This window comes from Schistocerca serialis, chromosome 11 (genome assembly GCF_023864345.2).
Source record: "Schistocerca serialis cubense isolate TAMUIC-IGC-003099 chromosome 11, iqSchSeri2.2, whole genome shotgun sequence".
Classification (NCBI taxonomy): domain Eukaryota; kingdom Metazoa; phylum Arthropoda; class Insecta; order Orthoptera; family Acrididae; genus Schistocerca; species Schistocerca serialis.
In genome coordinates this window covers 101,566,322-101,594,142 of record NC_064648.1, presented here as the reverse complement: position 1 = coordinate 101,594,142, position 27,821 = coordinate 101,566,322, and the positions used below count along the sequence as shown (strand labels likewise).

At 40.3% G+C, this 27,821-nt stretch overlaps 1 long non-coding RNA gene across 1 annotated transcript; it reads left to right on the top strand.

Annotated features, from left to right (window-relative positions):
- The first annotated feature begins 1,025 nt into the window (after positions 1-1,025).
- On the top strand, positions 1,026-26,671 carry LOC126426939 (uncharacterized). Its single transcript, XR_007576463.1, has 4 exons — positions 1,026-1,127; positions 8,786-8,855; positions 14,984-15,251; positions 25,884-26,671. It is a non-coding gene; the product is annotated as an uncharacterized LOC126426939 (long non-coding RNA).
- Positions 26,672-27,821: the final 1,150 nt, after the last annotated feature.

Here is a 27,821-nt window from a genome sequence, read left to right as displayed (position 1 = left end):
CTGCAATATCGAAACAAGCATTGAGTGAAATAATACCCAACACATGTGAAGCTATTTACGCTTTCCTGAAAGATGAGTTCATGAAGGCAAGTCAAGTAAATTAGTCTGTCAGCGAACTGTTTACCGAAAAGAGTTATCCAAAGTTCAGAAATCTAGAAGATCTGGTGAAGGAGTAGATCAAGTATACCAGCCAACGGTATGGTATTTTGATCTGCTTGGCTTTCTTAGTGATCAAGAAACGCCAAGACCAAGCAGAAGTACAATTGAAGATGAAATTGGAGTGCCAATGTGCGAGGAAATGGAACACGAGGTTATGTAAAACAAAACAGGTTCGCCCTGCAACTCTCGCAGTAAATTTACGTGACAAAACTGCTTTCGCTTTAGCAGCCACTGTCTGCACCATTTTGACCGCTTTCTCTGTTTCCTGCGGTTGGTCTGAATGTTTTTTGCAACACAAGTTGCGAACACAGACCACAACAGAACTTCCTCCATTTCTATTTTTCAAAATAACTGAATTAAATTTTGACGTTTTCGGGGAGCGTAGTCGCTTGCCACTGATATTTCTTTTCTACACCGACAGATGGCGGGCGAGTAGTAGATTGGGGTTTGTGTCGTGTGAACACACCACATTTGCAGCGATCTTTTGCATGTACAGACATCTGCGCCGATGTCTGCGCAGACAGATCGTTGCGTGTGGACCGGGCTTAACCTTTCGTCCTCAAAGATAATACTCAGAACGCCTTCAACTTGGATATGGGATCTTCTGTGGACTACGTCACTTCCAGTATTTCGCACAGTGCTACTGGTTTCGCACTTTCGCTGTTACTGGTGGTAATGGCCTTTACTTTCTATCGTCACAGATTTTGTAATTGTAGTAATTGTATATTTCTATGAATATTACTTAATATACTGTTGGTTACGTAATGCTATTTTTCTTTCATTTGTGTGTCCGTAGTTGTTCATATTATTTCAAAACCGTCTTGCCAAATATTACGAAGTTTCATCTTTTCCTTCTGGCAAGTTACCCGCCCTGTTCTTTCTTCCACGTTGATTATCTGCGAGTGTAGTTGGCCGTTACGTGGAATTGCTGACTGCGTTTGTGGAAATTCGTACATTATGTTCCCCAGGTAATGAATAAACCACTAAAGATAACAACTTTGAACGAAGGAAAGACGAACATTTATTTTGGAACTAAATTAATATCGAATTTTGGTATTATTTTAGTTGATACTGTGTGAAACAGTTTGCAATATGTTCTCATGGTGGCATGGTACCTGTTCGTAGCACTGTTGTGTAAATTTAACCTTACTTCCTCGCATATTAGACAGTGATTATGTTCTATGTTGAATTGGCTGTTGTATCACCGTTGGCGTTTGATTATTCGGATTAGCGTGTGAATTTGTGTAATGTTCCAGGTTATTTTTCTCACAGGTTAAACACGTTATTTTCAGTAAGTTTTCGAATTATGATTTGGAGGTAATTAATAGATAGACATCTATTTTAGAGCACGTTATGTAACTATACTGTTAATAAATTGAGAGGGACGCCAAGTCGGCATGAACCTGTAGCCTCACGCTGGATTTTTGTCTGTTTAACGGTTGGTTTGGGGAGTAAAGGGACCATACTATGGGTTCACCAGTTCTCAAATTCTCGGCCTGCCAGATAAAATCGCTGCATGTATGTCTCTAGAATTTGTAAGAGACGGTTGATATTGTCATGTGGTGTGTGGTATTATCGGGGTAGTTTGATGTATGTGATCTCGAGACAAAGCAAAAGGGAATGTTAGAAATGCTTCGTGATTGACGAAATATGACTCTTCTTGAAGTTCGTACATGCACTATATAATGGTTATACTGATTTGCATACCCCTCGTTATGTAATAAATTGTGCGAAGGAACAGCCAAAAACAAGAAAACGGCTGCTTTTAACTTATGTATAACTCCTGCAGATCGTTGTGTCAGCAGTTTATCGTATTGTCAATGCTTTTGATAAGTGCCTACAGTTAAACCACCTCGGGGATTTATGTTGGTATGAAAGAAAGTTCTGTAGGATGTATTCATTCTGTTGCATTTTTTTGGGGTGTAAGTGTTGCTTTGAGTATTCGTGTAGATCGGTCTTCTGTATGAGTTAACGTTTTGTAAATTGTGCACCAACTTCAGTTTGTAGTAATGTGAGAGTTTAATGTAAAAGAATGGTGGCACAGCTTTCTGCAAAGATGTAAAAAGCTGTTATTTTGATAGGAAAAGTTGCAAAATGTAAATTTCAAAGGAATGACACATCAACACAACATTCATCATGAGCACAGTTACTCATTTAACTACAAGGATGTTCCATATAAAGTAGGGCACACTTAAGATTTTTGAAAGTTTAATATTTGGTACTTCTTATATACTGTTTGAAAAGGCTGGACCTTTTTCCTGTATGGCGACAATGTTACTCATTATTGCTTTCGCTCCATAATTTGTAGCCACTTTAATATGGGCACACGTTTTCATGTGATGGCAGTGTGAATTATTGGAGCTTTTGGACCTTGATTTCAGTTAATTGGCAAGTAAGAATTTATATTACTGTTACATACCGTAATGTAGTGCATTAACAGTATAAAATTGAAGTAGGTAAATTACAGGTTACGATAAATAACATAATTCAACAGCATTAACTTTCATGTAACATGATTCACTTTATTGCAATTAAGTTTCTGTATTAAGAGGAATGGTTGACCTAACTTAATCTTGTTCAGTAATTTACTTATTTGTGTGAAGTATGAATAATATCACTTGTAAAAATTTCCCGGATTGAACCAATATTGTAAAAACATAAGATTAACTGTAACTTTTGTCAGGTAATCTGAGTGTTATATTTTTTTAGTCAGAGTGTATACGACCCGGGACAACCGGGAGATCCGGGAAAAACCCGGGAATTTTTTCATCCGGGAGAAAATCGGGACAAACTCGGGAATTTTTGGGAATTCCGGGAATTTTTCATTGATTTAGTTTTCAGTTATATTTTTGGTAATTTTGACGGGTAAGAACCGATACTTTAATAAAGGATATTACTGTATCCCGCTTCTGCAGTATAACACTGCAGCAACAAAACATGAACGGGAGAAAAAAAAACGAAAATAAAACTTAAGTCACAAAAGAAATACGCCATATACAGCAATAAGAGTGCTCATACAAGCAGTTTGCCAACTGCAAAGTGTGTCAAAGGCTTTGGGAAGACTATGCAATGCTTCCTAGCAACAAATTGTCTCCGATGAGCGTGACGTCACAACTGTTAAGATTCGTGTGAGGAGTTGCGGGCGGGCCGGCCCTTGTCCGTGCGCAGTTGAGTCACGTATGAGAAGTACCTTTTCCCGCTTCTCGCTAGAGACGTGTGGTTGGGCGCCACTATCCAATATTGCCCCGGTTCGGAAATATCTGAGATCCGGGGCTGATTCACGGAGCAGTCTGAGTTCTAGTGGGGAGTCTCCACTTGACCCGTATTTACGTTTAGTGATTTTGCCGTTTCCTCTTCATTTTTTGCTCTCACATTAAACGAAAACAAAACGAATATCCATGGCCGTGAGCTATCAAATGAATTAAAATACGTTCGCATAATTACGCAAGGCTAAAATATGTTATTAGTTTCAGGTTTTATCTCCAGCTTTCTGACAGTCAGGCATTAATCGCCTTGCAGAACAAAGAAGTTATTTTTGTCGGTTTGCTAAAGAAATTTGGCTTTTATTAATCTTTCCCGATGGGGTAGTCAATTTATCTGAAACAAAGTGTTTAATTCCATACTATGGGCTAGTTGCAACTGTTCACTGCATTTCAAAAGTGCATGTTTTCATCTTCTAGCACGTATGGCATTATGCCATAAAAAAAGAACCAAACATGAGATAATACAGTACCGGTACTCAAGAAAATTTACGTCCGAATCTGGACATACGAATGTGTACTTTAAGCCGAATTACGCATTGTAGTATGGTTCACGAAATTCCGATGTCCTTGGAGTATCCTCTGATGTCTTGTTTCTTTTATGACACAGTGTAAGATCTTTTAATGTTTTACACCTACGAATATAAGCGCTTCCTGCATCATCGTAGCTGCACAAGTGCGATGACACCTGTTTCTGGCGCTCTCTGGCAACTACTGAAAAGAACCTATTTGTAACAGGTCACGGGAAAATATTTCGAATTGTTTGAAAAGTGTTACTTTCAAAGTAAATTTCCTTTTATGCAAGATGAATTATGTGCGAGAATGTACGATGAATTTCTTAAATCACAGAGCGTTTGACTCTCATTTAAAAATAGTCTTTGAGGATGTACATTTAGAAAAATTTCGAGCTCAGAAGATCAGACATTTATGTCTTTATTCAAAAGTTTACTGACATATTTGTGTGTTGTACCTTACAGTGTAACACGTGCAAAAAAATCAATATTATATTTGAAAGCTTAGCTTCTCTTGCAGCTTATTAATTTCAGAGACCAATGTTGTACGTGAAAGCTTTTCTTTTCTTGTAGTAACGCTGTGTATGTTAATTTAAACCATTACCTTTAGCTATTTGTGTGTACGAGCTACTTAACACTGATATTGCTATTGGCTGACTACGTCACGTATCCTATGCTAGAAGATCCACTGTCATCGGCTGGCGAGATCACGTGACGAGCTATGACTGGCTACAAAAGCGCATTACAATCTTGATTTCAATGCTTCAGAAAGTAACATGAGGTGTTTGGTGGAATTTAAATTTACACATTAGTAATACGAAAGTATGCAGCGTACATGTTGCTGCACATCAAAGATCTTTCCAAAACGTGTTTTTTACTATAACCATTCAAATGATTGATAAGTTTCACAGTTCCGAGGAAAAGTATACTGTCACTTGACAGGGAAGAAGTGTATTTTCACCCGGGAGAAAGTGTAATTTTAACCGGGAAAAATCCGGGATTTTTTTTTCTTGTCCACATATACACCCTGTTAATGTTAAAAGAAAAGGATGCCCTTAACAGCAGTAGAAAGATAGAAAAAGAGGTAGGAAAAGTTAGAGCATCTGGAAGAAGCTAGAAAAAGTCAACAGAAGCATTAAAGTTTCCGCATTTGAGTCCACATAAACAATGACTTATCAGAAGAAAGAAGAGCTAAAACTAGGGAGAGAGTTAGAAAACATAGTGTAATGTAAGATGCAAAATCAGCAACATAGTAAAGCTGGTTTTTCGTTGTATAAGTGTGCTATGTAAACCCGTGACTCAAGCTGATTGTTGCTTGCCATCGTCACCATGGTGTAAAATTGTAGTAGTTGTTGATCTGTTCAGTGACTTGTGTGGAAATTCATCAGATAGTCTGAAAGGTCCAGTTGTGGCAGAAGTCCACAAGATAGAGACCATAGTTCTTAAACTAGGTGCTTGGTACCTGGTTTCTACTGTTGTGACGACAGTTGCCAATCACCAAGCAGGAAGGACACAATAGTGATCAGAGAAAATAATGAGGAAAAGACAGTTTACGTTCGTCACTTAGTCATGTCCATTATGTAAACATATGAGGTATTCAAACAGGAACACCCTGACATTCAAATTGGGAAATCTTAAGTTTGCAGAGGTATGGCCACCACCTGTTTAAGTAAGCAGCAGACTACCTCATGATGTATGTTTGTGCAAATATCACTAAAATTTCATAATGCTATCGGCAGCCTTCATAGGAAACATAATACTCCAGCTTACTGCAACATATTTGTGTTGGCCATTATGAGCCAGTTTTGTTGGCAGATTGAATGTAAATTGTCAAAATGGTAAAGTTTTAAAGTAGCCTATAAAATTGAACTGGAAATTGTGAATTTATCAGGCTATATTTGGAAGATGGAAGAAAACAATTCTAAAATTATTAAATTCAAAGAAGACTCTACAGCTGATATAGCGAAACAGAAAATTTTCGTAATTCCTCAGTATCTTGTTCGATATACAAAAAGAGCCTGTCTGCATCTTATCTACAAAAGGAAATGGTTCTGAACCAAGATTCTAAGGAGTTTCTATTGCCGCATATTGGGTCTGCCGAAAATTACATTTCTGTTTATCGAGATTAGGTGTAAAGCGCATGTTGAGCAGAAGCACATGTTAGTAATTTCACTGTGCTACTGTGGCATTCAGGTTCTCATCACACAGTTGTTTCAGACAGCTTAACACATTCCAAGGGTACTGTGAATACATTAGCAAGGTACTGTCAACTATTCCTGAAAATTTGAAGGTAGTTTCAATGTAGTCGATGGATCTGCCCTGCAATTTAAAAACAAATATATTACAGCCACTGCATGTCAACATCAGTCATTCCTCAAAGTGGAAATCTAATGGAACTTTATTGCTACATCCTACGGTAAAGTAGCTGTAGGTGGAATTGGTGCACTTGTGAAAAGGCAAGTGTGGAATGCAGTAAAAAAGTGAAAATTCATAGTAGATGATGCATTAACTTTTGCTTAGGCAGCTGCATGTAGGCTACCAAAACTATGCAGGTTTGTCATATGTCCACTGATGATACTTAATCAGGCTCAAATATTTTCTTCAGCCTCATCAGTACGAAACATAAAAATCATTCATTGCTTTCAGTACAAGAAAGGAGTAGGCCTACTATAAACATATCTGCTGTCTTTGAAGAATTTCCCTGGTGCAGAACTGAAAGAACTGTAGGAAGTGTGAAAATTGGAGACAGGTACAAAGTCGAATATGATGGTAAATTATATGCTGGAGAAGTACATGCAGTTTTTGGAAATTTTTACTAATCAGTGCAATGGAACATGCTGGTCACTATTGGAAATGACCGGCAAAATGTGATGAAATTCTGTTTACAGAGGACAAAATTATAAAGGAAATTAATCCATCTGATGTCAATACAAGTGATATTTTCAGTCCTCTGGCTTCTCATTGAATTTACACTGTATTTTCCCAATGGTTAAAAAGTGAAATGTTAATGTTAAGTTCATCTTATTTGGTAAATAACATCATACTTCCGTTTCTCTGCTTGCAAGAAAATGTTTTTCCAACAATAAGTAGCAAGTAACATGAGTCACGCAATATTGAGTCACATGCTCTTTTCAGAGTATTACAGTATTTTACATGGTATGAATATTTTTAAAAATCTGTCTGTCATTTGAATGCCAATCTAATACGCATTTTGTCTGATGAAAACCAATTCCAGGCTCTTAATAGTTTGAGGATACTTTTGATCTAAAATGAACATTCACAATAGGATGTCCCAAATTTGTAACTTTAGTCACAATATAAATTACATTCTTGTTCTTTAATTCTCTTCCCTGCTCAGATATTAATTAGAGATCTTTGCCTGAATAACATAATATATAATAATGATTTGCAAAAGAAAATATAGGTTTATAGATTGATAAAAGGTCAACATAACACCACACAGATTTCAAAACGTAACAGTCGCCATGGAATCTCCCTACAGCAGTTTGTTAGATAAAACGAACCAGTATTACTGATAGTCAAGAATGTCTTCTTCACAGAGAAATATATAGGCTGCAGTATGCGATTCTCCTTAGTCTGTCGATAATCATTCCTGCATATCGGGGATTACTCTGAATTGGGTATAAAACCACAGATAAAGATGCATGAAAAACGCCTTAAAGTAACAACTGAATTTAAAAATGCGTATCAAGTTGTGGGCCATGGACTAAAAACAGAGATTGAAACTAGGTGTAGAAGTTAAGTATTTCCAATGCAACATGTGCGTATAAGACCAGTAAAAATTCTGTTCTATTCTTACCTATATTGATAGGAACATAGTTATAATCCTCTTGAATTATACTGTACGTCAAGACACTTTCAGAATACACTATATGACCAAAAGTATCCGGACACCCCCAAAAACGTGTTTTTCATATTATGTAGATTGTGCTGCCACCTACAGCCAGGTACCCCATATCAGCAACCTCAGTAGTCATTAGACATCATGGGAGCAGAATGGGGCACTCTGCAGAATTACAGATTTCGAACGTGGTTAGGTGATTGGGTGTCACTTGTGTCATATGTCTGTACGTGAGATTTCCACACTCCTACTCCTAAACATCCCTAGGTTCACCGTTTCTGATGTGATAGTGAAGTGGAAAGTGAAGGGATACGTACAGCACAAAAGCGTACTGGCTGACCTTTTCTGTTGACTCACAGAGACCGCCGACAGTTGAAGAGGGTCGTAATGTGTAATAGGCAGACAACTATCCAGACCATCACACAGGAATTCCAAACTGCATCAGGATCCACTGCAAGTACTATGACAGTTAGGTGGGAGGTGAGAAAACTTGGATTTCATGGTTGAGTGGCTGCTCATAAGCTGCACGTCACGCCGGTAAATGCCAAATGGTGCCTCGCTTGGTATGAGGAGCTTAAACATTGGATGATAGAACAGTGGAAAAATGTTGTTGAGTGACGAATCATGGTACACAATTTGGCCATCTGATGACAGGGTGTGGGTATGTCATATGGCAGCATTACCGATGGAGGGTTCCACGAACTTGTAAGTCATTTTCGGCCAGGTGTCTGGATAGTTTTGATCACGTAGTGTAGATCCACAAGCATTTATATAGTGGAATACTACAGTCCCCACTTTAATCTCTCTTTCTCCACCTTGAAAACTTGTAAATCATTTCATCTCATTGTACTCTCTTTCACAGTGAATGTGAGATTTATTGCGTACATGGTGGCTCATTTACGTGTCCCCTTAATAAATTGAAAATATTACCACTGAACTGAATCTCAAGGTAACAGTGGAAACTGTTTTCATCTGATTGCTTATTTTTTCAGCATTGGTTCGCAAGGAAACTATCTGGACAAAAAGGAAACAGACAAGGCAACTACTGAGCCAGGCTTCATGGTAAGAGGCCTCTTTGTATTTCTTAGTGTTGTTTCATTAATTTCTGTGGGCAGAATGCTTTGCGAATAAACATAGTCATGTTGCTGGAAGCATGGATAATTGTCTAATAAAAGAAATCAAGTAATCTGTAAATGTTGATTATAACATTTCATAATAATGTTTTGAGTTAAACACCACATAAGATGAAAAGTTTAAATTTAATGTTTATCAAATGTGCAGAAATCTTGCTGTGCCACTCAGTTGTTTGAATGTATTCCAGTACTTTAAATGTCACCTTATATGTACAACGAAAGAATAAAGATGACATTCAAGTGAATATTAGCAGTGTCATTAAATTTAAAAGTGGAACAGATGCCGGTTGCGCATTGATTTATCAGTAATTTAAAATAGTTATTTTGAAAATGTGTTGGAGACACTTACTGTGTTTTCTGGTCTGTGAAGTTAGTTTCATAGTAACATTTATGCTAGCAGCTTGCAGATATACTTTAGATTTTCATGAAAAACTATTTTTTCGTATGTTCTGCCATTTTATCCTATGTATTTGAACTATGTAGGTGAATTGGAGATAGGGATACTGGCTTTTGTATTTTGGGGGTGTGTGTCGTTGGTCTCGTGGTCCAGGGTTGAGCTGTATGGGTTAACTGTAGATTAGGGTACTGTGATAATTTTGTGTGATTTGTTTGAAATTTGTCAGGTGTTTCTCCAGTGTGTTGCGTCTGGAATGGTGTTTCTTTTATTGTTAAATTTTTAGTTCAGCCCCAGCCGGAACCCACCATTTCCAGCAGTTGTTCCACTAATTTTATTTGGTTTGGTCAGTGTTTCAGTTTATGTGTACTTGTATTTTTGTGGATGTTATTGATGTTTTGGTCGTCATGATGGATGTGCTCGAAATGAGGTTTTCCGCAAGATGTGACATCATTGGTCAAAGCAGACAGGTGGCATCCCAGTGTCTCGTAATCCCCAGTTCCCTTTGAATATGTAAACAAAATTTCAGTAGGACTTAGAGCACTAAAGTTGCACTTCAAATGTCATTAAGAGATACACACATCAAAAGTTTTGCATCACCCTGGTTCCCAGAACTCCTGAAGATAGATGTTGACTGTGGATATTGTATCACAGACACAGTCCCTTTGACTTTTCAGAGATGTCACTAAAATGCCCAAAGGTGTAAACAACCATGCATGAACAGTGCTTATTAGACTGATGAGGTCCGACAGCTGATCAGTTCCAGTCACTCCACCAGGAAGGAGGTACACGGCTCGTGTTGTCCGTAGTTCAACCGTGCCAAGACGGCCAATACCACGGTTCGATCAAGTCTGCATTGTTACTTTGTGCCAGGAAGAGGTCTCAACAAGGGAAGTGTCCAGCCGTCTCAGAGTAAACCAAAGCGATGTTGCTCGCACATGGAGTAGGTAGTGAGAGACAGGAACTTCCGATGACATGCCTCGCTCAGCCTGCCCAAGAGCTACTACTACAATGGATGACCTTTACCTATGGATTATGGCTCGGAGGAACCCTGACAGCAACACTTCCATGTTGGATAATGCTTTTTGTGTAGGCACAGGTCCTCATGTTAAAACTCAAACTGTGCACAGTAGGCTGCATGATGCGTAACTTCACTCCGGACGTCCGTGGCGAGGTCCATCTTTTAAACCATGGCACCATGCGGTGCGGTACAGATGGGCCCAACAACATGCCAACATGTGATGATCCAGTGATACATAGCATAGCCTGAGGTCAAGGTTAATTTGAATGGTTATAATTTTGATTGTGAATTGGTATAGTCATCAAACAGGAAGCCATGAGAATAACTGTACTATTTGTTATGACATTTATTTAAAGTCTGTTGATTATGTGGTTTTGGTTTGTTTGACACATTGATGATGTTATTGGTCAGTCGAGATAGATGGGATTTTTTCAGACAATTCCTTTAATAGTGACTATATTAAAATTTGATACGAGCTAAAACCTAGGAGAAGATGAGTCTTAAAAAATAATGGAATGTTCTAGAATGGCTGAGTAACAGTTCTGAAGACTTCAACATTAGTCAAACTTTGAAATTTATCCTGAGACACTTTTTAAATGCCATATTTAACTCTCACATCATGTGGCATGTTAGTCACTGACTGAAAATTTTATGGCTTTCAAGAGTTGTTTAGATACATAATCATTGAAAGCCACCTATGTGGCCAAACTTAATAAAACTTTAGTTGGTTTGTATTTTGTGTAGTTAACAGATGGCACACTCCATTTGTCGAATATTCTCTTGTTCCAATCACTCCTCTACCAGTGCTTTTCAGTTGGTCATGCATTATGCCCTGAAAAGATGAACGTGAGATTAGCAAAGTGTCATAATATCATTGACAGGTGACTGTACAGTGTTCAGATTTGTAGGTCAATATGGCCATGTAACATTATGCTCCCCCACATCGTAACATTTGGACCACCAGAACGATTGTTTTCTGATGTTCCTGGGTTTATTGTATGGTCCCCCACCTCTTCTTGCCATATGAGGGTACATTCAGCATTATCAAACTCGATCATTTGGGTGGTCCAAGTGTTATGGTGTAAGGAGGCATAATATTGCATGGTATATGGTACACTCAATGTTTGTGTGACACTGTACTCCTTCGTTATGAGTGTCATTTCAAGGGTGCATTCAGCTCTGATGTAATTTCTGTTAATGACACTGCATGACAGCCTCAAAGAGTACAGGTGGAGGAACTCCTGGAACTAGTGAAATGAAGCGAATGCACTGACCTGCCCACTCCCCTGACTTAAATCTCATTGAGCATGTGTAGGATGCATTAGGGAGATGTATTGCAGCATGTCCCCATGCGTCCACTACGATCCAGCAGGTGTCGAGGGCACTGGTGGGTAACTGAATGCCCTACCACAAGACATCCTTGCTGACTTTGTGACTTAAGTGTAATTATTGTCATTGAGTGAAAATGTCAGGTCTATTTTGCATATTTCTTTCAGCTGCCTTCTGTAGTATATTGTAGCAGTGCTTTCCATGTATGGTTCAAGTTTCATTGAGCTGTGATACTTGGCAGTGACAGATAGTTAAGTCCCAGGCTTTGCACTTAAGTGTATTTACACAGCAGCTATTGAGAACATGACTACATAAATAGAGAATTTGACTTGTTATTTCAGAAGTGTCAGTATGCTGAAAATGAGTGATGAATTAATATAATAGTCACTTCTGTGTAAAAATAGTCATGCAGTGTTGAAGCATTTAGATCAATGATGTTTTTCTAACAGCTGTTACTGTAGATTACATGTTGACTCGTAGTCACATTCCTGTTGTATGGATTCTTCTCGTCAATTGACAGTACATATAAGTTGTACATTTTGCCTCCTCATCTGTTTATCATCATTGGTGTTATCTAGATTCTTGATATTCTGGCACGCTTTCATAAGGATTCATATACAGTGTTATTTTCCTGCTTTGTTGTATTCTGTATTTTACATTTGAGCTGACCAGTCCACTTCTGCCAATAATACCCCTAGATATTTAAGTAATTTTTCTTGTCTCATAACTACTATCGTTGATGTGTGCATCAGATCCACTGTCACTATGCACTATCAGCTATTCAGTTTTTGTTGGATTCATGTATAGTCCCTATATGGCATATTACTGATAAAGATGTCACAAGATAGATGGCTTTCATCTTGCCCTAGCCCCCCAGGGGGCCTGCAGCTCTTTTGCAGGTACATGTGTGGCACATGCAGGCCTACGAGCTATTGCAGCATCTCTTCTTACCTGGGCTGCATTCCCTTCCCCATATCCACCCCTTCCCATTCTAACTCATACCCTTCTGGCCTCCCCCCAGCCCTTCCCCATGCCTATGCTCATCTTTCTCCCTTGGCGTATCCATTTACGTTGACATGGATATTCCTGAGGTTCTGATGTTTCTTTACAATCTTGACTCATGTTCCCACACACTAACTTTTTTCCCAGCTTTTTGTGGTTCCTGTGGGTTTGATCTCCCTTTCTAAATTGTTTTCATAGTGTGAGACATTGGGGAAAGACTCCCTCCCTTCCATCCCCAACATGGGTTCCTCTCCTCCCCCTCCATCCCCACGTCCCACCCTGCTGTAGCCCCCACTCCTGCCCCTCTGCTAGGTCACAAACGTGGTATCCAGTCCCTATGATGGGACTGTTATGTCCCCCATAGGGATCACACTTCTGGTACCTGAGCTGTCACTGCCTTGCGTGTGCCTAGGAGTGGTTGATCATCTGTTTGGGACACTGCTGTGCCAGGTGCCACTTGATGCAGCTGGGTGACACCCACGGAGTGAGCCCCAGATCAGAATGGGTGGTACCAGGGCAGATGCTCTGCACATAAAGCATACTGAGCTCCAAGCTTCTGGCTGCTCTGCTGTGGCCATCTCTTGTGATAGGAATGATTCTCTCTCTGCTCCCTTTTGCTTCCTCAGCCTTCCCCTCCTAGGCCACTGGCTTGGAGTGAAACCCTTTCCCCATTCTTGGTTTATTCCAGGACAGAAACAGAGACTTTTGCGACTACCAAATAGCTCTTTTTTTTGTAGAACACAATGAAGATAAGTTTGGTGAAGTTGACTCCTTTTAGTAAGATGGAACTTGGTTCCCTCCTAATCAAAACATCTTCTGCCAGTCAGTCACCTTCTCTTTCCACTTGTAGGCACGTAAGAGACATCCCAGTGAGCATTACTCCTTACCAATCCTTAAATATGACCCAGGGCGTTATTTTCCACAGGGACTTCCTCTTTCAATCTGATGAGAGCCCACGATTAATATGGCACGACGGTGTTAGTTTCATCAAGCGAGTCCAAAGGTCCTAAGAACAATAGTGTTGACACTTTGTGATAGTATGTTTGTTGACACTGATAGCAATCACACTGACTTGGGTGTTGGATGTGCCTTCGTTGTTGGCACAAACGTTTTTCCAGTATCGGCTTCCATGCAGTACATCCGGCGACACAGGCTGTTCCCTTGCATCATCTGCTCAAACTTTCTCAGTGCATTTCAAAGCATCCGTGTGTTGTTCACCGTCCACCCCTTAGTGCAGCAGGTCCAGGAAAGCTGTCACTTGCTCACTCTTGATGGAGCCACTGTGACGTTTATGTGGTTTCTTGGTCACGTTGGTCTGACAGGAAACGAGGCCATTGACATTGCTGCCAAGGCTGCAGTACTCGTACCTTGGCCCGCTAGTTCTTCCATTTCCTCTGATCTCTGTGTTGCTGTCTGTCAGGAGGTGGTGAACTGATCCTCCCTTCATGTGAACAAGCTGCGGGGAATTAAGTCTCTCCCAACAGCTTGGACGACCTCCTCTCAGCCGTCTCGCCGGGTTGTGTACTGGGCACTGTCTTTTTAGTCGTCACCATTTGTTAACTGATGCGCCTCCTCCACTTTGTGCTCATTGCCCTCAACCTTTGACAGTTGGCCATTTCCTGACGGGATGCCCTTTTTTAACCACTGACATTCTTATTTATGTTTGCTGTCTGAGTTACTGGTCATTTTAGCGAATGATGCATGGGCTGTCCACCGTGTTTTACTTTTTATCCACTGTAGCAATATGGTGCTGGACATTTAATCTTCAGTTTAGGACCTCTGTTTCTCTATGGCATATTTTATAGACCTCTCTCCACATCCCTGTTTTTAGCTGTCTTTCCTTCTGTCGATTGGGGTTAATGTGTAGTCGTTTTTAACTCCTTTCTTTGTCTTTGTGTTCTATGGTTCTGACATGGGTGAGTAATGCCTAGTTGTTTTTGCATCCTAAAACAAAGCACATTAGATGGACATCCAGAACAAGATTTGTTATTTTTACCAAGTAGAAAACAAAATTTCCCAGCTGCACACTGTTCACTTAAACTTGCCATGATAAAAAAAACAAGAAAAAAGTAGCACTAGCAAAAACAATCACTGCAGATGAGCAGAACAAGTCAGATCTACAACGCATACAGCACTGAACTGGGAATGAGTTGTGCTGTACATGCCTAGTGGCAGAAATGCGTACTATGCAGGCTTGGCCCATGGCAGTGTTTTTTTAAATACCCACTCGTATACATTGATGCAAGAGCGAATAAAATACTTTTTGTGCTGCGTGATTGATTCAACTGAAGTTGTGCTATATATGTTTCAGAAGTGACTATAATGGCAGAGGCAAAGACTGAAGGAGGAAGTTCAGAAATGGCCTGCATGCACTGTGGGAAACTTAAGATGGTGCAGATGTAACTCTGGTGGTCAGTGGTTTCTAGCTGCAAGGACACAGTCAGATCCTGGGAGCAAGAAGTGCAGTCTCTGTTACTGTGTTGCATTTCTCACTTTTCATTTTGCAACATGGTGGCAAAGACAGGGCTTCCAGCTGACACTTAGCAAATTGATGTGCAGCAGACAGCAGCTATACAGAGGTAACAATTATATGAGAAGCTTCCTCATAGCAAGCATGATACAATTCCTTTACTTACTGTATCCTGCACCATAGTTCAGGGATATTGTCGACTGAATAGTCCAAAATTACAGCATGTACGCTATGTTACTGTGTTGGTGTTAACTGAAAACTTTGAAGTAAAGTAGTTTCTTTCTTTGTTGTTTCTTCACTCAAAATATACACTATGACTATACCAGATACAACTTCCTGATAATGAAACAAAGTAGATGTAGCAATAAAAACTTGCTGCACTTTATCTTTGTAACGCAATATTCATGTATGAAACACTACGTTACACTGTTCAGTGGTAGTTCAGCAATACATGTGACATTGTCTGTACACATCTAAAACCGTGTGTAAACAATTGTCAGTTCTCGACTAGGTATTTGTAATAGCACACTTTTGTGATTATTAAAAACTTCATGGTTTTCATGGATTACAGCTAAATGGTAATTCATAGAAAAGGAAAAGTAAATATTATAGTCAATTGGACTGGGTTTTAGAGCTAATAAATCCATATACAAAACTTTGTTTTGTCTTTTGCTATATAAAAGGCAACACATTGTTTATCTCTTATGTTTACCCGCAAGTTTGTTTCTACAAATTTCTATATAGCTACCACTTAAGAATTGTTCAACAAAGTGTAAAAGTTAACACACCGTCATTGTAATATGGTTGCATGAAAAACAGGAAGAAAACTTACTGTACTTGGAAAACATTGGGCTACAATATCATGGGGAGTGATTTTGGAAGCATGACATGGTTTAAGAATGGGTGATATCCAGAAATCGTATATCATTGAACTAATAACATCTAAATGTATAATTTTGATAGAAATTAATTACTTTTCCAGAATTGGCAAAAGAACAGTTTACAGAACTGTTTAGATAGTTCTGAACATTCGGTTTTGAATTCTTGGTGTTTCATAATGTGGAACTTTGAAACAAATTACTTTCTTGGAATTGGCAAAAAGCGTACTACAAAACTGGATAGATTGTTTGTCCCGAAGATTTAATTCTGACCTATAGATTTTGCATAATGATCAGTATAAGAAATCAAATTATGAGCTGCTGCCTGGCAGTTATCGTTATGTGAAACTAAGTTCATCACAATTTACAAGATCAACAAGTTTGTAGTTATGAGTGTGGAATACTTAAAGAAATCAAAAAAATTGAAAAAGTGTGTGTGTGTGTGTGTGTGTGTGTGTGTGTGTGTGTGTGTGTGTGTGTGTGTGTGTGTGTGTGTGTGTGTGTGTGGGTGGAGAAATCTTGGTGTTTGTACAGAAAAAAAAGGTCGATTGAGGGGTGTTTATATCCCCCATTTTAGGCAGTGTGGGTCATCCACATGAACTCAACTTCCCAACTGGAAAGTGTGGTGGCAGAGTTGCTGGCTGCCACCAAACAGTATGAAACCTGCAACTGCTTAAAGAGAAGCGTGAGGTGAATATGACACAGGACCTGAGAGCGGAGAATCCTGCCTGGGTTCTGCTGTACCACTGCCCAGCAACGGACGGGCGCTACTGTACACTTTGTAATGGGCCAGTGGAGGGTGAGTGAGAATGCTGAGAGACAAAGCAGTGGCTCAAGAATTGTTTGCAAATCTCTACCACAGCCTCAACTATGCCCACCACACACAGGATCATCAGAAAAACAACTTGGCGTAACGGTTGGTGTCAGTCCACGTGAATGTACATGTCAGTGCCTCTGCCTGTGCATTTGTGTTTTTGAGTGTCTTGTCTTTGACACCCACAGGCACCAGCACGGTTGCACACGACTCATTCCTAGTGGTATTTGTCTTAACTGCAACCTTGTCTAGAAGTGAAACATTGTTAACAGTTTGTACCACAAATGCAGAAAATTAAATGGGTAGTTATTCAGTTTCTGAAGAGTAACTGAATTAAATTCAGGAAAGAAATTTATGGCAAAACTATGAACAAATTATTTCCCAGCCACACAGATGCCCTGGTCTTTTTGTGGTATTGTAAATCGTCTTGTCAGTTTATGGTAGGAATTTCTGTTCAGTTTGGAGGAGGGCAGGATTGTCGATAATCCTGCTAAATCAGTGATGTTTGGAGCTAACTAGGCTGGTTTAAAGGGATGGCCTCTGCAGAAAAGAGTTCTTAATGCCCTGCTGGGAGGCAGCACCTTACAGGAGCACAATGAGCAGGAGGAGCAGAAGGCTAAGTAACATAGCTTACTTTCTGCTCCTGTTCTCAAATTTGTTGAAAGGCCCATGTTTCAAACAGTTTTGTGCAGCGGTTGGCAGCTCGTGTAATCAAGGAGTTCATGAGCAGCCCTTTTGTTGTTGACAAGTGGTATGCTCTCCGTGGCAGAAGTGGTGTGCTCAAGGTGTATTCCAGAAGTCAACCAAGAGGCACAGTATGAAAGACTGAAAATTATATTAATAATAACCCCTCTATTTATTCATAATAATAACAATGTCTGAGACAGGAAAGAGAAATAATAATAATAATAATAATAATAATAATAATAATAATAATAATAATAATATGGCTTTTGGAACAGACAAATGTAAGAAAAATAGCATAGTCAAGGGAAAACACACTAAACAAGAAGATTACATATTGGATGACCACAGCGACTGCATAGAAGCGATGGAAAAAACAGATGCCTATAAATATCTAGGATACAGACAAAAAATAGGAATAGATAATACAAATATTAAAGAAGAACTAAAAGAAAAATATAGACAAAGACTAACAAAAATACTGAAAATAGAATTGACAGCAAGAAACAAGACAAAAGCTATAAATACTTATGCCATACCAATATTGACCTACTCATTTGGAGTAGTGAAATGGAGTAACACAGACCTAGAAGCACTCAATACACTTACACGATCACAATGCCACAAATATAGAATACATCACATACATTCAGCAACAGAAAGATTCACATTAAGCAGAAAGGAAGGAGGAAGGGGATTTATCGACATAAAAAACCTACATTATGGACAGGTAGACAACTTAAGAAAATTCTTTCTAGAACGAGCAGAAACTAGCAAAATACACAAGGCAATCACTCATATAAATACATCGGCTACACCACTGCAATTTCATAACCACTTCTACAACCCTATAGATCACATAACATCAACAGATACGAAGAAAGTAAATTGGAAAAAGAAAACACTTCATGGCAAGCACCCGTATCATCTAAAACAGCCACACATCGATCAAGACGCATCCAACACATGGCTAAGAAAAGGCAATATATACAGTGAGACGGAAGGATTCATGATTGCAATACAGGATCAAACAATAAACACCAGGTATTGCAGCAAGCATATTATTAAAGATCCCAATACCACAACGGATAAATGCAGACTTTGTAAACAACAAATAGAAACAGTAGATCACATCACAAGCGGATGTACAAGACTAGCAAATACAGAATACCCCAGAAGACATGACAATGTCGCAAAAATAATACATCAACAGCTTGCCTTACAACATAAACTTTTAAAACAACACGTTCCTACATACAAGTATACACCACTAAATGTACTGGAGAATGATGAATACAAATTATACTGGAACAGAACCATTATAACAGATAAAACAACGCCACATAACAAACCTGACATCATACTCACCAATGAAAAGAAGAAATTAACACAACTAATCGAAATATCCATACCCAATACAACAAATATACAAAAGAAAACAGGAGAAAAAATTGAAAAATACATCCAACTGGCTGAGGAAGTCAGACATGTGGCATCAGGATAAAGTTGACATCATACCAATTATATTATCAACTACAGGAGTCATACCACACAATATCCACCAGTACATCAATGCAATACAGCTACATCCAAACATATATATATACAACTACAGAAATCCGTAATTAATGATACATGTTCAATTACCCGAAAGTTCCTAAATGCAATATAACACATACCATACAGTTAAAAGGAAGTGATGCTTGATCAAGGTCTGTGTCACTCCATTTTTAACCGGATTTAACGTCTGAGAAAGTGAAGATGATGATGATAATAATAATAATAATAATAATAATAATAATAATAATCCCTCAATCGAACTTTTTCCCGCACAAACATCACAATTTCTCCATGTACATACACACATTTTTCAATTTTTTCATTTCTTTAAGTATTCCACACTCATTGTGATGTACTTCGTTTCGCATAAGGCTGCCATGCAGCAAATCATAATTTGATTTCTTATATTCATGTCTATGCAAAATCTATGTCAGAATTATGCTTTTTGCCAATTCCTATTATTATTATTATTATTATTATTATTATTTCTTTCTTGTCTCAGATGTTATGTCTGGTTAAAAATGGAAGGTGACGCGGACCTTGATCAAGCGTGACTTCCTTTTAACTGTACGGTATATGTTACATTGCATTTAGGAACTTTCGGGTAATTGAACAAGTGCCAACAATTACAGATTTCTGTAGTTGTATATGTAAGTTTGGATGTAGCTGTATTGCATTGATGTTCTGGTGGATATTGTGTGGTATGACTCCTGTAGTTGATACTATAATTGGTATAATGTCAACTTTATCCTGATGCCACCTGTCCTTGACTTCCTCAGCCAGTTGGATGTATTTGTCAATTTTTTCTCCTGTTTTCTTTTGTATATTTGTTGTATTGGGTATGGATATTTCAATTAGTTGTGTTAATTTCTTCTTTTTATTGGTGAGTATGATGTCAGGTTTGTTATGTGGTGTTGTTTTATCTGTTATAATGGTTCTGTTCCAGTATAATCTGTATTCATTGTTCTCCAGTACATTTTGTGGTGCATACTTGTATGTGGGAACGTGTTGTTGTGTTAGTTTATGTTGGATGCGTCTTGATCGATGTGTGGCTCTGTTAGATGATACGGGTGCTTGCCATGTAGTGTTTTCTTTTTCCAATTTACTTTCTTCGTATCTGTTGATGTTATGTTATCTAAAGGGTTGTAGAAGTGGTTATGAAATTGCAGTGGTGTAGCCGATGTATTTGTGAGTGATTGCTTTGTGTATTTTGCTAGTTTCTGCTCGTTCTATAAAGAACTTTCTTAAATTGTCTACCTGTCCATAATGTAGGTTTTTTATGTCGATAAATCCCCTTGCTCCTTCCTTTCTGCTTAATGTGAATCTTTCAGTTGCTGAATGTATGTGATGTATTCTATATTTGTGGCATTGTGATTGTGTAAGTGTATTGAGTGCTTCTAGGTCTGTGTTACTCCATTTCACTACTCCAAATGAGTAGGTCAATATTGGTATAGCATAAGTATTTATAGCTTTTGTCTTGTTTCTTGCTGTCTTGCTTATTATTATTATTATTATTATTTCTGTCAGTGCAATTCTGTGTGTGACATTTTTTGAGTGGCCTTCACCCTGTTGACTTTCAACTGTGTACCCATTTCATTCTTATGCTCATTGAACAGTTAGCAGTGAAGGCATAATCCAGTCTGGTGGTAGAATTTCAGACTCTATATTGAAAGTACTAGGTAACTTTGACTTCAGAGTTATGTAGTATAACCTTGTCTCGTGGGTTAAAGAGGGGCTGGTGAATGTAGTTGATACTGCTTCGGTAAAGTAACAGTGTAGACAAAATATATTCAGTTAAATCTGTGGGGGCCGTATATCGCTTTGCTGCTTTCACTTACTGCATTTTGCTCAGGAGAATTTGGATTCAGGCTGCGACTAAGAGTGATTTTGCACAGTGTCCTGGAAGTTTCGAGTATGGACAAAAGGAACGTTTCAACTAAAAGAAATCACGTGGCAGTATACATTTTGAGGCATCAAGTAATTATCAGTTTGGTAAAGGGGGAAAGTATGGGGGCTTAAAGTTCGAGGCAGGCCAAGGCTGGAGTACAGTAAGCAGGTTCAAATGGCTGAAATTTGCACTAGCTAGCAGAGATGAGGCAGCATACACACCATAGGCAAATGTGGTGAGATCCATCTTACCTGTCTTTGGACTGAAGAAAATAAATTCTATATTTGAAATAGCACTTGATGTATATTGGTGCACATTTTGTATTTTATCACGATAGATAACGTATCTGAGCGCGCACAGTTTCTGATTTTCTCATTCCCATGGTTTGAAATAAGAGGGAAAATTTCTGCTGAGGGTAAGAATTTGATCTAAAGTGAATAGTGGGACTATACAAAACCATCCACCAACAAATCATCTGTAATTTTTGACAAACTGTGGCATCTTCCTTTTAATATTTGTTGCTACCAAATAGAAAAGTCAAATCTCACAGAACTTTGTAGGAAGCTGTTACTTGTTAGCAAGTACCGAATAAGGAGTAATGAAAATCTCTGTGGGTGCAATGATTATTTACTTTCTATGAATATGCAGGAACAGTCATATTATCACTTATCTATTTACATTTGACATGTATTTGAACAGGAGACAGATACACTCACAGTGAATTTGGCACTATCAAAAAGAAACATTGAATTGCAAAGATCCTCAAACGAAAGTTAAGCATTATTGATGTTCTTAGAGCCACCTGGTCATTTGATTTGACCCCTCCCCCCCTCAAGCCTAAGTTTTCACAAACTGAAATCTAACAGGGCATGCTAAAAAGTAATGCCTCCAGATTTTATATGAAAACTCTTAAAGCTCTTTAAATAAAACAAATGTTGTTAACATTCTACATATTCATTCTTCATGTCAACATATTTGCAGCCTTCTGCTTCTGTCGGACACAGAATTGTAGCATGCGAGTGCTGCAACATCTAAAACAATCCTGACACTTGGGATTCACTGTCATCAGTCATCTTCAGTACAGATTTTCATGTTTCTGAAACTTAAAGAACACCGTTGAAGACTTCTTTAATAGTGATGAAGCAGTGCAAGTGGAGGTGAAGGCTGTGGCTCTGTTGACCAAGTCCAAATTCTGGTGACAGTATCAACAAACTGGTCTCTCATTGGGGGAAGTGTTAGTTTCCAGGGTGACTGTGTTAAGAAATAAATATATAGGCATGAAGAATAAAGATATACACTCCTGGAAATTGAAATAAGAACACCGTGAATTCATTGTCCCAGGAAGGGGAAACTTTATTGACACAATCCTGGGGTCAGATGCATCACATGATCACACTGACAGAACCACAGGCACATAGACACAGGCAACAGAGCATGCACAATGTCGGCACTAGTACAGTGTATATCCACCTTTCGCAGCAATGCAGGCTGCTATTCTCCCATGGAGACGATCGTAGAGATGCTGGATGTAGTCCTGTGGAACGGCTTGCCATGCCATTTCCACCTGGCGCCTCAGTTGGACCAGCGTTCGTGCTGGACGTGCAGTCCGCGTGAGACGACGCTTCATCCAGTCCCAAACATGCTCAATGGGGGACAGATCCGGAGATCTTGCTGGCCAGGGTAGTTGACTTACACCTTCTAGAGCACGTTGGGTGGCACGGGATACATGCGGACGTGCATTGTCCTGTTGGAACAGCAAGTTCCCTTGCCGGTCTAGGAATGGTAGAACGATGGGTTCGATGACGGTTTGGATGTACCATGCACTATTCAGTGTCCCCTCGACGATCACCAGTGGTGTACGGCCAGTGTAGGAGATCGCTCCCCACACCATGATGCCGGGTGTTGGCCCTGTGTGCCTCGGTCGTATGCAGTCCTGATTGTGGCGCTCACCTGCACGGCGCCAAACACGCATACGACCATCATTGGCACCAAGGCAGAAGCGACTCTCATCGCTGAAGACGACACGTCTCCATTCGTCCCTCCATTCACGCCTGTCGCGACTCCACTGGAGGCGGGCTGCACGATGTTGGGGCATGAGCGGAAGACGGCCTAACGGTGTGCGGGACCGTAGCCCAGCATCATGGAGACGGTTGCGAATGGTCCTCGCCGATACCCCAGGAGCTTGCTGGGAAGTGGCGGTGCGGTCCCCTACAGCACTGCGTAGGATCCTACGGTCTTGGCATGCATCCGTGCGTCGCTGCGGTCCGGTCCCAGGTCGACGAGCACGTGCACCTTCCGCCGACCACTGGCGACAACATCGATGTACTGTGGAGACCTCACGCCCCACGTGTTGAGCAATTCGGCGGTACGTCCACCCGGCCTCCCGCATGCCCACTATACGCCCTCGCTCAAAGTCCGTCAACTGCACATACGGTTCACGTCCACGCTGTCGCGGCATGCTACCAGTGTTAAAGGCTGCGATGGAGCTCCGTATGCCACGGCAAACTGGCTGACACTGACGGCGGCGGTGCATAAATGCTGCGCAGCTAGCGCCATTCGATGGCCAACACCGCGGTTCCTGGTGTGTCCGCTGTGCCGTGCGTGTGATCATTGCTTGTACAGCCCTCTCGCAGTGTCCGGAGCAAGTATGGTGGGTCTGACGCACCGGTGTCAATGTGTTCTTTTTTCCATTTCCAGGAGTGTAGAATGTTAATATCCTTTGTTTTATTTAAGAAGCTTTACAAGTTTTCATGTAAAAAAAAAACACTCGGAGGCATTACTTTCCAGCACACCCTCGTACATTCACATATATACTCTGCTAAGCACAGACCAATGGGTGGTGTCTGTCTTTGGCCCGTTGCCATGTCCTTCCTTAGTCTTTCAACAACTTACGGTGCATGGGAAGGACAACTTTTGCTATGCCTAGATATCAGATCTGATTTCATATTTTGCTCTATCTTATGTGTTGGCTCTACTTCAGAACCTTTACTTAAGATTTGCCCTTAGTCTAAATTACAGAATCACAGGAAGGACTCAAACTTGGATTTCCTGATTGTGGTGAGCAGTGGTCTTAATAGTTTCGGCAATCCGTGCATGCTTCATGGCCAGACCCGAACATCAATATGTTGTCATCCATTCGTCATTAACGTGTACTGACACACTTCCTGTTAAATCCTGTACTGGGGCATTCCAAACTAGCCCCATACCAAGCCTCTGTGCGGAGGCTGGTGAACCGCCACTTCATCTGCGGCGATGGCTACTTACAGTGCGCCAGGCCTATAAAACTTTGTCCACACCATACACACCTGCATACCATACCATTGCTCAGCCTTCTCCTGTCACGGCTATTTCATCACCGGCAAAGTGCGACGCAGCCCTATGGGATTCATGCACAGGATTGCCTCGCTGCGATGTCTGTGGCTGGTCTTTGTGTTTTATGTCGCGGTTAGAGCAGACTTCCACCTTGGCTCCTCCGGAGACGCAAACTTATTTTAGATTTGACTACTTTTAAGAAAGATAGCACACCAGATTTTAGATTCCAATCTCTGTTTTTTAACATTTTAGATGTGCATCACGGTTTCACCGTCGTTTACACTGATGGATCCAAACAGAAGATTTTCCTTGGCTGTTCTGTGGTGTTCCCTGATCATGTTGTTACCCGGCTTCGCCTCCCTGATGAATATACCGTTTTCGCAGAGGAGCTCCGCGCGATCCTGGAGGCACTGGAGCAGATGAATCGCATTCGGGGCAATCGCTTTCTTCTCTGCTCCGATTCTCTTAGTCCTTACAATCACTGCAGAATCTGTACCTAACTGAGGAGATGGTCCAGCTGATATATGACCAACTGTACTTGCTCCAGCGGCAGGGTAAGGAGGCATCCTTCTGCTGGGTGCCTGGTCATGTCGGCATATGGGGCAATGAACAGGCCGATCGGGCTGCCGAGGAGGCCTGCAGAGAGCAGGCTGTGGTCCAGTGTCCTATTCCCTTGCAGTTTGTCATCTCTGCACTCCACAGGAAGTGCACGGAGTTGTGGGAGGAAGAATGGCTGGCAGTGACGGCCAATAAACTGCGGTCGGTGAAGTCAACAACTCGTCTGTGGCGTTCCTCCTGCCGGTCGCTCAGGCGGGAAGAAGTGACCCTCATGCGTCTTCGGATCAGGCACTGTCCTCACACACATGGCTTTTTATTACGGTGGGAAGATCCTCCGTTTTGTGATGCTTGTGGTGTGCACATCTCTGTCCAGCACATTTTAACAGACTGCGTTTTATACCGTGATGCAAGGGCAGAAGCGCAAGTTTATGGGGATCTGCCTTGTGTTTTAGCTAACGATGAGACGTGTGTGTCTGGGGGTTTAAAGTTTTGTGATGTGTCTGGACCCTGGCCTGAACTTTTAGGCTGGAGGTTTTAGTGTATTGCAGAGTGGCTGAATCCTCCCTTTTTTCCTTGTGGTCAGCCAGCCACTTCCATCTGCTACATTGTTTTAGCTCCCTCTACCACTTTCTTCCTGTGTTGTCCATGTTTTACTGCTGACGCCCTGCTTCATCCCAGCTTTGGTGTGGGTAGGCACATATTTTTCAAAGCTTGTTACCTGTGTTTTATGTTCTGTTTTATATTAGTGTTCTGAGTGTTTTTCTTGACACCTGTCTCACTATGTTACTAGCGGGTGCTGAAGACCTTGCTGTCATGGGCCCAAAAAAACCCTCTACTACTACTACTACTACTACTACTACTACTACTATTACAATTCCTCTACAAGGGAGAAAGTTAATTCAAAGTCACTAGTCCACACTGCAATATCGTTAATTACAGAAATGTTTCACTTATGTGTCAGATGTATATGCATTGATGGAAGAATAGATAAGCTACTTCCTATCCTGTATGATTGATGCCACAGTTGTTGCATTATTTATGTTTCAGGAGTGATTGTAATTGCAGAGTCAAAGGCTGAGGGATGCGGTTTCATGAACTACTGCGTGCACTGCTAAAATCTTCAGCTGGTTCAGACGTGACTGGTTGTCTGCCTGGAGCTGCCAGCACACAGCCAGATCTAGGCAGTGATGAGCCCAGTGTTTGTCGCCATGTTGCGTTTCTTGCATGTCATTTCGTAACATGGCGGCAAACACTGGGCTTCTTACTGACATGTTGCAAATCGCCATGCGAGAAGTGTGCATCTACTAGATAGAGGTAAGAGCCATATGAGAAGTTCTCTTACAATAAGTGTGAAACAGTTTCTTTCCTTGCCATTCCCTGCATCATGCTTGGGTGACAATGTGAACTTAAAAAGTCCCAGAGACAGTTCTTGGAGTAGATGGGGATTTGGCGTTAATGGAAAATGGTGAAGTAAAATAATTACAGCTTCTTGGCAGTTTATTAACTCAAAATGTGTACTGTGATGCCAGATAATTCTTCCTGATGATTACTCTATCACAGTATTCATACATGCAACACAAAATTACTCTCTTCGGTAGTAGTTCACCAGTACATCTGACATAGTATCTATACATCTAAGAAACCTGTCAGGAATATAGAAGCAGTTCTTAATCGTTTTCTTTTTTACAACTGCACCCTTTGGTGATAATTAAAAAATTCATGTGTTTCAATAGTTATAGATGAATGGTAATGTCTAAAATATTTAGGTTCTTAAATTATCTTTGTCACACTATTATTTAGGGCTAATAAATCTTTGTAGAAAATGATTGTATTGTTTTTTTGGGTCTAATAAATCTTTGTACAAAATGATTCTTGTGTTTTGCTGCAAAAAAAGGAACCACCTTTTCATGTCTTAAGTTCATTCCCAAGTGTGTGTTGCAGAATTTGCATACAACTGTAATTTATAAATTAGTAAACAAAGGGTAGAATTTAGAGTATTTTCCATAAGAGTACAAAGCATGAGAATAAAAAACTTATACGTGGGACACTTCATGCTACAATACTATGAAGAGAGATTTCAGAAACATAGCACCGTATAAGAATTGGCGATGTCCAGAAATAGTATAACATTTAGTTAATAACTTCTGAAATCAGTTTCAGAAGAAACTAATCACTACCTCGCAATTGGCAAAAAGTATGCTAGATAATTGTATGGATGGTTAGTTCTGAAAATTTAATTTTGACTTCTACATTTTGTGTAGTTTCTGGCACAAGAAATCAGTGATCATCTGCTCAACCTAATGAGGCTTATGCAAAAATAAATTCATCACACATTACGTGATTGAGAAGATTGTGATTGTAATGGTGCGTCTAAAATATTGTAACCAATTAAGAAGTTGACTAATGCATTTATAGAGGTGGTGAAATCGTCATGCATATATGAAAAATAAAAAAGGAAAACCAGTTGAAGGTTCTTTACACTGCACATTTCAGACGTTGTATTTCAAATATACAGACTCGGCACCAGAGCTGGTAAATGTGGTGGCGGAGTTGCTGGCTGCTGCCAACAAGTACGGCCTGCCACTGCTTAAAAAGGCATGTCAGGAGAAGATGGTGCAGGACCTGAGTGTGGAGAATGCTGCTGCCTCTGCAGCCCTGGCCGTGCTGCATCACTGCCCACTGCCCAGGACTGAGGGGTGCTGGCATGCGGTTCATAGTAGGCCAGTGACGACTGGGTGGAAATGTTGCAGTACATAGAAGAGCCTGCAGTGGACATCTACAAGCAGCTGGCAATGGAACTGCCAAGCTCACAATCCACACTGGCATTAGGGAACAGTTTGGGGTAACACTGTGTTTGTGTTTGTGTTTGTGTTGGTGGGGGGAGGGGGGGGGGGGCGGGGCGGCGGGCATTGCAGGCATGTGACATGATGAGAAAAATATGTAAGTGGAGCAGGTACAAACACGATCATTTTAGGGATGATAACG